Here is an 8,961-nt window from a genome sequence, read left to right as displayed (position 1 = left end):
TTGAAATTTCATTGCCACTTAAGGGCCTGTTTTGGCACACCATGATCCTGCACATACCCGCTTACGTGGGGAATTTTGAGAAGGACAAGCATCTTGAACTGTGAAGAGGTGTTTATTAGGTGTTTCATTCACATGTATCAAATTAATTGAAGATGGTTTAGGAATATCAAAGGTGTCCTTAGAAGAAGAATGAACAATATTGTTGGAAGAATTGTTGATAGTCTCTTTTTGCACTAAAATGTTATCACGGATAAGATCAATTTTAGGAGGGAGACTAGGGGTAGGCATTGATGTTTTAGAAAAGGTCATATCATCCTCTATCATCAAAGGATCCACATGGGGAATAGACTCTCTAGGAGAAGGATCAACATTACTCTCTAAATTATCACCTTTGAAAGGGAGATCTTTGAAAAAGATGTTAACCATCTTATCTTGAACTAGGGTATCCTTATGAGTAGAACCAAGTTGAGGAGAGGGAGATGCTTTATTTTTAGAAGGAGAATGATTGAGATTAATGGAAGGTGAGATGCTATCAAGGGAGTTATCAATCATGATTTTATCCCCTTTGGCTAGGGTTCCCTCATGGGAGAGAGAATAATCAACACCTTCTTCTAATGGTTCATCCCAAATAGTGAGGTCATTAGGAAGAGTATTAGAAATATCTTGCACAAAGATGTCCTTATTGCTATTGCCAATTTTGGGAGAAGGGATAACATTGTCCATTAATTCTTCATCCTTAGGAAGGAGAGAATCACTACATGTGTTTAAATCAACCTCTTTCCTCAAAATGTCTTCAATAGGGTCTTTAGGGGAGAGAGCATTAAGGAAATTGGTCATGGTTTCATCTTCTTCCTCTAAGGCATCTTTAAGGATAAGACAAACTTTAGGAGAAGGGAAAGCATTTCTCATTAATGCATTATCTCTAGTGGGAATTTTTGGAATCAAAAGAGGAAATGCCCTCACTAGGAAAAGTAGGGACGATACCATATTCTTGCACAAAATTAACCTCATGAGGGGAGTATTCTTTAGGAGGGAGATGCACACCTTTCTCCAAAGATTCATGCTTAGGAAGGAGATCTTTGGAAGAAGTGCTCATAACCTCTTGTTGTACTAACATGCCCCCATTGGTAAGACCAAATTTAGGAGAGAAAAAGTTAATGTCCATCAATACCTTTTCACTGAGAGAGTCAGCATGTAGGGAAGGTAAAGTAACATTAAGAAAAGTGTTTATGATATCATCCTCTTCCTCTAAGATAGCTAAATTGGAAGGGCACATTTTAGGAGAATTGTCAAGATCACTCTTCAAATCTTCATCCTTAAAGCATGGAAGAGTTTTGAAGGGATTGGTAACAACTCTTTTAGGCACTAAAATGTTGTCATAGATAGGAGGTTCCCTAATAGATGGAAAAATTGAAGCAAGGGAAGCTAACTCATTATCACATTTACGAAATGAATGCATCATGACAAAACATTTCCTCTTTCAAATGATAACATATGTAAAATAGAAGGAAATGTTCAATTTTAACCAATGCAATCACTCTAAATGTTGATTTAGAAAATGAATTTTATGAGTGAAATGTGTTCCTAAATCAAATCTGAAATTAATGATCCAAATTAAGCTATCCACAAGTTCAATTTTGAATTGCAAAATTAGGGTTTCAACAAAATTAACCTCTAAATTTTTTAAATTTGCAAGGAATTGAGACTTGTAAATATAAATTTGAATTTGAAATAGAAAAAGCACTCAGATATGAGAATATAAATTAAAATTAAAGAAGGTTGGATTCACGCCAGGTTCGCCAAAATGTGGTGGCGGGAAAAGCGAGATCGGGTAACTAGGACCTAATCTTACTTTTGCCAACACATTGGGAATACGAAAGAGACTAGGGAGATAGATCACTTTGGCTACTTATTATGAGAAAGAGAGAGCCAAGGATTATCTCTTAGGTTTTATATTCCTCTTGTTGAAAATGATGAGAAAAACTAGGGTTTGAATGATCAACTAGGCTAGGAGATAAAGAATGAAGCATAACTGAACTTAGAATTGAACAAACTTGCAGATCTGAAACTGAGATACTGAAAGCATGAAAGGGGGAGGATTTTGGATGTGTACCTGATGCTGCAAACTGAACAAAACTGACCTAGATGAGGGTGCCACTCCACTGTCCTGTTTCTGCAGACAGGATGCTGCAACTGAAAGACTGCAAATATGATGACCTGAAGCTGCAACCTACTAAAAACCACTGAAAAGTAAGGGAGCCATGACACCACGCCACTATCCTAGGGCAGAACTAGGGATCCACGCCCCTGTCCTAGGCAGATTATGGTAGATTTGATGATTCTGGGCTGTTCTTGTGCCTTTTGCTGAGCTAAAAGTACCTCCGGGTACCTGTTTTTGCACCTGCAACTGAAAAGGGAAGGTTTGGGTGGCTATATAGGGTTTTGCCTTAGTCAAACCCCTATTTTGGTGATTTCCACCTCCACAAATAGCCGATAATATACTGGAAATGTGTGTGCTAGAACCTTGTGTGTATGCAAGATCCTAAAATGAAAGTAAACAATCTAGAACAACCCTAAAGAGTAAACCCTAATTGCTTGTAATTGGCAAAGTAAATTCTCTAAATCAATGATGCAAAGTGATCTAAAGCATGAATTTAAATATGAAAAATTGATATAAAGAAGCTCATACAAAGACATGGAAATAATATGAAATTATACCAATCCCCAAGGGACAAATATTGCCACTAGATCTCCTATTACTCTTTAATATCTTCAAGGCTCTTAATTGATGAGGAGTGATTTATGAAATGTTGTTGAAGACTCCACATAGTCTTCTCTTTCACTACATAGAAGGCTCCTTATGCTTGCTTTGCTGAAAAATCCCTTAGATTGGATGGATCTTAGTTGCCTTCAAATGAAGAAAGAGAACTCTTATGTATGAAGCCCTAGATCTTAATTTCGACTTAATTCCACCTTTAGGCCGACCTAGGAATTGAATTTAACACTAATCTTTTGGGGTTAAGCATTATAATATCATAGAATTGTGCTCCCGAAATTTCGAGAAAAAAAGTCGAGGACCGTGGCGGGAACGCACATGGTCCGACCAACTTTTCACCAAATTTTCAAGGTTGTTAGATGTGATGATATTAGAGTGAATCCCAAAGTTACAGCTGATTTCGAGGTGTTTTGATATGCAAAATCGAGCTTTAAAGTTTTAAATAGGACATAATTAGGGTTTATGATTAAATGATTTATTAGAGAAATAAAATAAAAAGGGACACTCTTAGGGTAAAGGGCCCAATTTTATAATGTATGAAGTGATGAAATAGGACTTTAGATTTAATTAAATTAATTAATCAAATGCTTAAAGGGAAATAATAATGCAAGATGCAAACACACTAAGGCGGGTGTTAACTTAAGTGTGAAATTGTACCACCCTAGCAAGGGTGTACAATTTACGACACTACACATTGTAATTACATTACTTTGTTCCATCATCATCCTATGCATATTGCATGCTTGCTTTTTTTAAAATAATTGTTTTAAATCTTTTGAATTGGTCCACCTAGGGGTTTGATAAGAAGACCATAACCATCACGATTCAACAAAACCTTCAAAGGTATTTGTAAACACCACTAGTTTCTTATTGAGATTCAAAGCATAAACACAATGTTGAGTCAGTTTGAACTATTAGATTTCAACACATTCATAATTGCAAGTACGTGTTTGTATCCACATGTTGGTTCACTTCTACATGCTTGGAGATTAAGGCCATAGGGGCAAATTTGAACTAGGGTGGAGGATAGCCAATTTGCATATTTTTTGACACTCATCTAGCGAAAGCCCCAATTTTCAATGTGTTGACAAAAACATTCCTAAATTTTGAAAATCTAATTAATTATTGTACATCAAATTCATTTGATTTCTAATTATTTACAATCCCACCTCCTTTATAAATGAATAACCTAAATTATTGATGAAAGTAAATTTGTAGGTCAAATCTGAGCTACATATCACTCCAAAATAATTAAACAATAACTTACTCCATTAGGGGAAGAGCACCAGTAGTTGAGCATGTACCAATTGTTGTGAGGGTTGTTGATACCTTTTCTTTCAAAAATTGAACAAATAAAACCTATTGTTTGAAACATAAAATATCAATTTTTGTTAGGAAATGTACCAATAGTTGTTAGGAAATGTACCAATATTGTAAAAAGTAACCAATCAGGTGATGCCATATCAGCTGCACAACTATTGGGGCCTCTTTTGCATGCCTATTGGTCTCACTTTTTTTTGGGTCTGTTTTGGACACCTTGGCAAAAAGCATGCTGATGTGGCACCATACTTGATGATGTGGTGCTGAAAGCTTAGTTATAAGCAAGGGACTTGCCAAGTAAGCTACTCTAAAACTTGTGAGTGATTTGAAATTTCCACGTAAGATTTTGAGAAGCGCGAAGTTAGGATGCTCAACTAGTGGTGCTCTTCCCCTATATAAGATTGCTATCTACAAATTTATATTGTTTATATTTTTCTTTATGATGAAAGAATTTGTAACATCTATGTATTCATTTTGCTTATAATATAAAAACACAGACCTCTATTGTTATCTTGATGATGTAATCAAGAAACATACCTGTTTTTTTGACACCTTGAATTTGTTTTCATCAAAACACAAATCTTTTCTCGCATGCAAAATTGAAGTTTTCTGTCGTAAATGCAAACATCGGAGCTTCTAATCATGAATGGCATCGTAAAAGGAGTTATCACGACTCACGAGGAAAAGCTGATAACCGAAAGCAGAAAAATACAAGTAAAAAGCTCGGGCGATCGGAAAATTGGACAAATAGGAGATTATCACGAGGAAAAGGTGAAGCCCCATACCAAACAAATCCAACTACAAAACTCAGGCCAACTCACCACTGATCGGAAAAACTCTTTGCGAGCAAAATAGCAGTCGGGAATCACTCTCCAAAATCACAGTTACAGATTATCTCCACCCATAGGTTTTATCTTGTACAGTTTTGTTTTGTTTTGTGTTTTCTTAACTGTTGGATTATACGTTGTACAGTTGCAAGTCAAAAAAAAAAGTGATTTCACTGTTATGAGTTGGTGTAGCTAATAAAGTAGTAATTCAAATTTAGTCCAGCTTAACGTAATAATAATAAAAAGTAATGGTCAATGATAGCTGCTTTGAAAAGAAGAGATTAAGTGGTATGATGATTCAATGTACTGTCACCTACCTCCACTGTGAATAGTTTATAGGTAAATGGATTTCAAACGATCATCAAAATCAAGCTGGACGTTGAATTGGGCTTTCTTACAGATCATGTAATTATGTGTGTTTTTGAATCGATGTTTTGGAGGAAGAGGGATATGATCTGAAATTTTGATTTGAAAATTATTTTGGAAGAAGAAGATAGTGATGGGAAATCGCAATTCAAAAACATATACAATTGATTTCAGAAACAATCTTTTGAATCTTAATCTACCCAAAAAAAATTCGTAATACGAAAAATTTCTAAAGTTAATCATATAATTTTTTTTATCATCAAGCCTTCAATGTAAAGATAATTCTTTATTATATTTACATCACTCTTCAAATCATACCATGGATCATTTATTTACACTAGCATCTATTCATGTTAGACAAAATATCAAATCAATCTTTCCAATGCTAACATCAGTCTTTCCATTAGACTGTGTTGTCCATCCTCGTTTTCAATGGCAGGTAACCAACCACATTATCTTGTGTCATATAGAGAAAAGAAAACCAAACCCAAATTGAGGTACAATGTAAAGAAAGAGGTCAAACCTGGAAAAACAGCAGGTGGAGGCAGCAGGTAGGTAGTAGATGAGAGGTTCTGCTTGGTCTCCTGCATGCCAACTATGGGACATATCAATCACTGGATAGGCTGCATAGATGGCATACAGGGAGCCAGGCAGATACAACTCTTCAACTTCACTTTTGGATCTCCTGTTTATATAACAAGTAATCAAAATATTTTATGTTCGTTAGTGTTTTCTGATTTTGTTATCATCAACATTTTAGATCATATTACATTATCTATTATCAATATTTTAGATCCGACAAATAACAGAGAGAAAAAGAAAAAAATGGTTATATAGATTTAAAAAAATGTATTTAGATATAATTGATTGATATTCGAAACAGTGAAATAATGTAAAATAAATAAAGAAATAATTAAGTGGTTATTGATTGATTAATGGAGTTGAATGATTCATAAAGAATTTATTAATGTTAACAGCAAGAAATCTATTTTCTAAATGTTTTCTAAAGGAACAGCATTGATGATACATTCTGAATAAATATACATGGAATAAAAAAAATCTAAAAACAATTTGAAATTGTTATTTTAAAAGAAAGAATATCCTTGATCAAAGAAGAATCAATATCCTTACAACAAAGAACAAAATAAATATTCATAAAAGACTTTGACAAAATGAATACTCTTCAAACATTAAATTTAAAATTTAAAATGATTCAAACATCAAAATCTAAGCCATGAATGATTCATACACCCAAAACACTAAATAACAACAATCTAAAAGAATTCAAAATATATATCCTCCTAACAAAAATATATAGAGTCTTGGCAGGGAGAAATGACAGGGCAGACATGCAAAAACCACAATGAAAGCATTAATGGAGGTGAAGCAGGAATCATGCATGATCCAGGCCAGGATCCATGAAACTCAGACTCCAGCTTCATCTGCATCTCAGAGACCAACTTATCTTCTGTAAGAAGGGCTACTGCATTCATGAAAACCAGAGTAAGCCAGGCTAACTCTAAGATATGACATTCCACATTTTTCTCATTTCTAATTGAACTAAAGGCCTATCAATGAATCAAAACAAATGGGCATAACAGAAGCCATTGAAACCACAATACAGAAAGAATTTCAGACTTATTTCTCTGCAATCTCACACCAAATTTCTCCAATCAAGAATGAAAAAGTGCAAGGATAAAGACCCACAAGCGCCATTCCTAATGCAGAGAATCCTTACCTCCTAAGAACACACCAAATCTCCCCTGCCTCCAAGCTGAAAAAACATTAAATGGGAAGATGATTCATTTGCTTTTGGGCATTCATGGCTGTTTTATAACCAAAATTTAATGGCGTTGGAGAGTTGGATGGATGGGCGGTGTAGAGAGCGGAGACATCGATAGAGGAAAAAGGTAAACGAAAGGCATGAAAAAGGGAGAAAAGCACAACATTCTTCCTCCGCCCAGAGCGCAATCTACAAAGTTTTGTTTTCTTGTTCTTTGCTCTTTGGCTGCGTGTGAGGTTTTGGGATTTGAAATCAATACGTGTCTCACATTGCATAAATCAAATTCTCTTCGTACAACCTGGAGGATGGAGCTACCGGCCAAACATGCCCGTACAAACGGAATAGTCTTCAACTCTTGCTTTTCATGTTTTCCTCAATGCTGCCTAGGTACCGTCCAGCAGGCCCACAATTTCAAATTTACTACGCCTGTAAAACACTAAAAATTCATTGCCAATTGTGAGTTTTTCATTGTTTTTATTCTACATTTTTGTAATAGTGATTTTGATGGATTAGAGCATTAATTGAATGTTCTGTCATAATTATAATTTATTCTATAAAGATATATGCTCCTTCACAATATTATAATCTACTATATTTTTATGGAAAAGACAAATTTTTGATTTACATGAATACATTGTCATAGTTGTAATTTACAATATAAAGTTATATGCTCCTTCATAATATTATAATAAACTGTATAAAGAAATAGACATCGATATCTATGTATTTTGATTGTTTTTACTTTATATTTGTAATAATGATTTTGATGGATTGGATCTTTTTATTCTATTAGCATTTAATTTGTAGTAATTCATGGAAAAGACAAATTCCAATTCCAATGAATACTTTGTCATAATTTTAATTCATTATATAAATATATATGCTCCTCCATAATATTATAATTCACTATATTTTATGAAAAATATGATTAATTGGTTGAAGTATTGAGTTGTCATTGTGGAGGAAGTAGCTATCCGGCCATTAGCATGCACCATAGCATCAATGGTTGGATGCTACATAGTTGAAGTTTTGACTTCTCATCAATGGAGACTATAATTAAACTTTTGAAACGATGGTATAGTGAATAGGTTGTAAATGATGTTCATTAATGAGAAGTCAAAACTTTAGTGTATTGTCCAACAATGTCATGGTGCATTTTGATGGTTGGATTGTCATTTCCCATTGTGGACACACACACACACACACACACACACACACACACACACACACACACACACACACACACAGTGTGTGTGTGTGTCAACCTCTCTCCCTCTCCTCTCTCTCTCTCTCTCTCTCTCTCTCTCTCTCTCTCTCTCTCTCTCTCTCTCTCTCTCCCCCTCACCTTTCCCACCCCCCTTCTATTTCATATATCTCTCTCTCTTCCCCTCTTCCCCTCTCTCTCCCTCACCTTTCCCACCCCCCCTTCTATTTCATAATACTTAGGTGGAGGCCAAAGTACTAGCACTAAATTTTAGGACCAAAAATGCAAACATGTTAAGTTTCATTAATTCGTTCGCATTGTTAACCCTAAAAAGGTGCCCACTTCTTGTTTGTGTCTATAGTGTCAAAACCTACATGATTTTAATCATAAAAAACCCATACAAGTTTTAAACACTATAGATGTTGCAAACCCATTTGACTACTCAAGCATTTTAGGGGCAAAAAATGCTTAATGAAAAGTAATCTATATGCATTATGCTGAGTTAAAGTGGATCGACAATGACCAAAAAAGCACAAAAAATCCTAGTGAAGGTCCCACTACAACTATTTCTACTTTCCTAGTGACATTCCTAGATAGTGTAAGAGTTTCTTTTGTTTTACATGATTTTGAATGATTGAAATGTATAACTTATTTGATTGTTCAATGTTATTTTATTTCTTTAATA

The 8,961-nt window shown here is 34.7% G+C and overlaps 1 long non-coding RNA gene across 1 annotated transcript; it reads right to left on the bottom strand.

Moving 5' to 3' along the window:
* Positions 1–6,452: 6,452 nt before the first annotated feature.
* Positions 6,453–7,298, bottom strand: LOC131044971 (uncharacterized). Its single transcript, XR_009105747.2, has 2 exons — positions 7,028–7,298; positions 6,453–6,772 (listed from the first exon to the last, which is right to left on the bottom strand). It is a non-coding gene; the product is annotated as an uncharacterized LOC131044971 (long non-coding RNA).
* Between the last annotated feature and the right edge of the window lie 1,663 nt (positions 7,299–8,961).

The sequence above is a fragment of the Cryptomeria japonica genome, chromosome 1, assembly GCF_030272615.1.
Source record: "Cryptomeria japonica chromosome 1, Sugi_1.0, whole genome shotgun sequence".
Classification (NCBI taxonomy): domain Eukaryota; kingdom Viridiplantae; phylum Streptophyta; class Pinopsida; order Cupressales; family Cupressaceae; genus Cryptomeria; species Cryptomeria japonica.
This window is presented reverse-complemented; position numbering and strand designations above follow the sequence as displayed.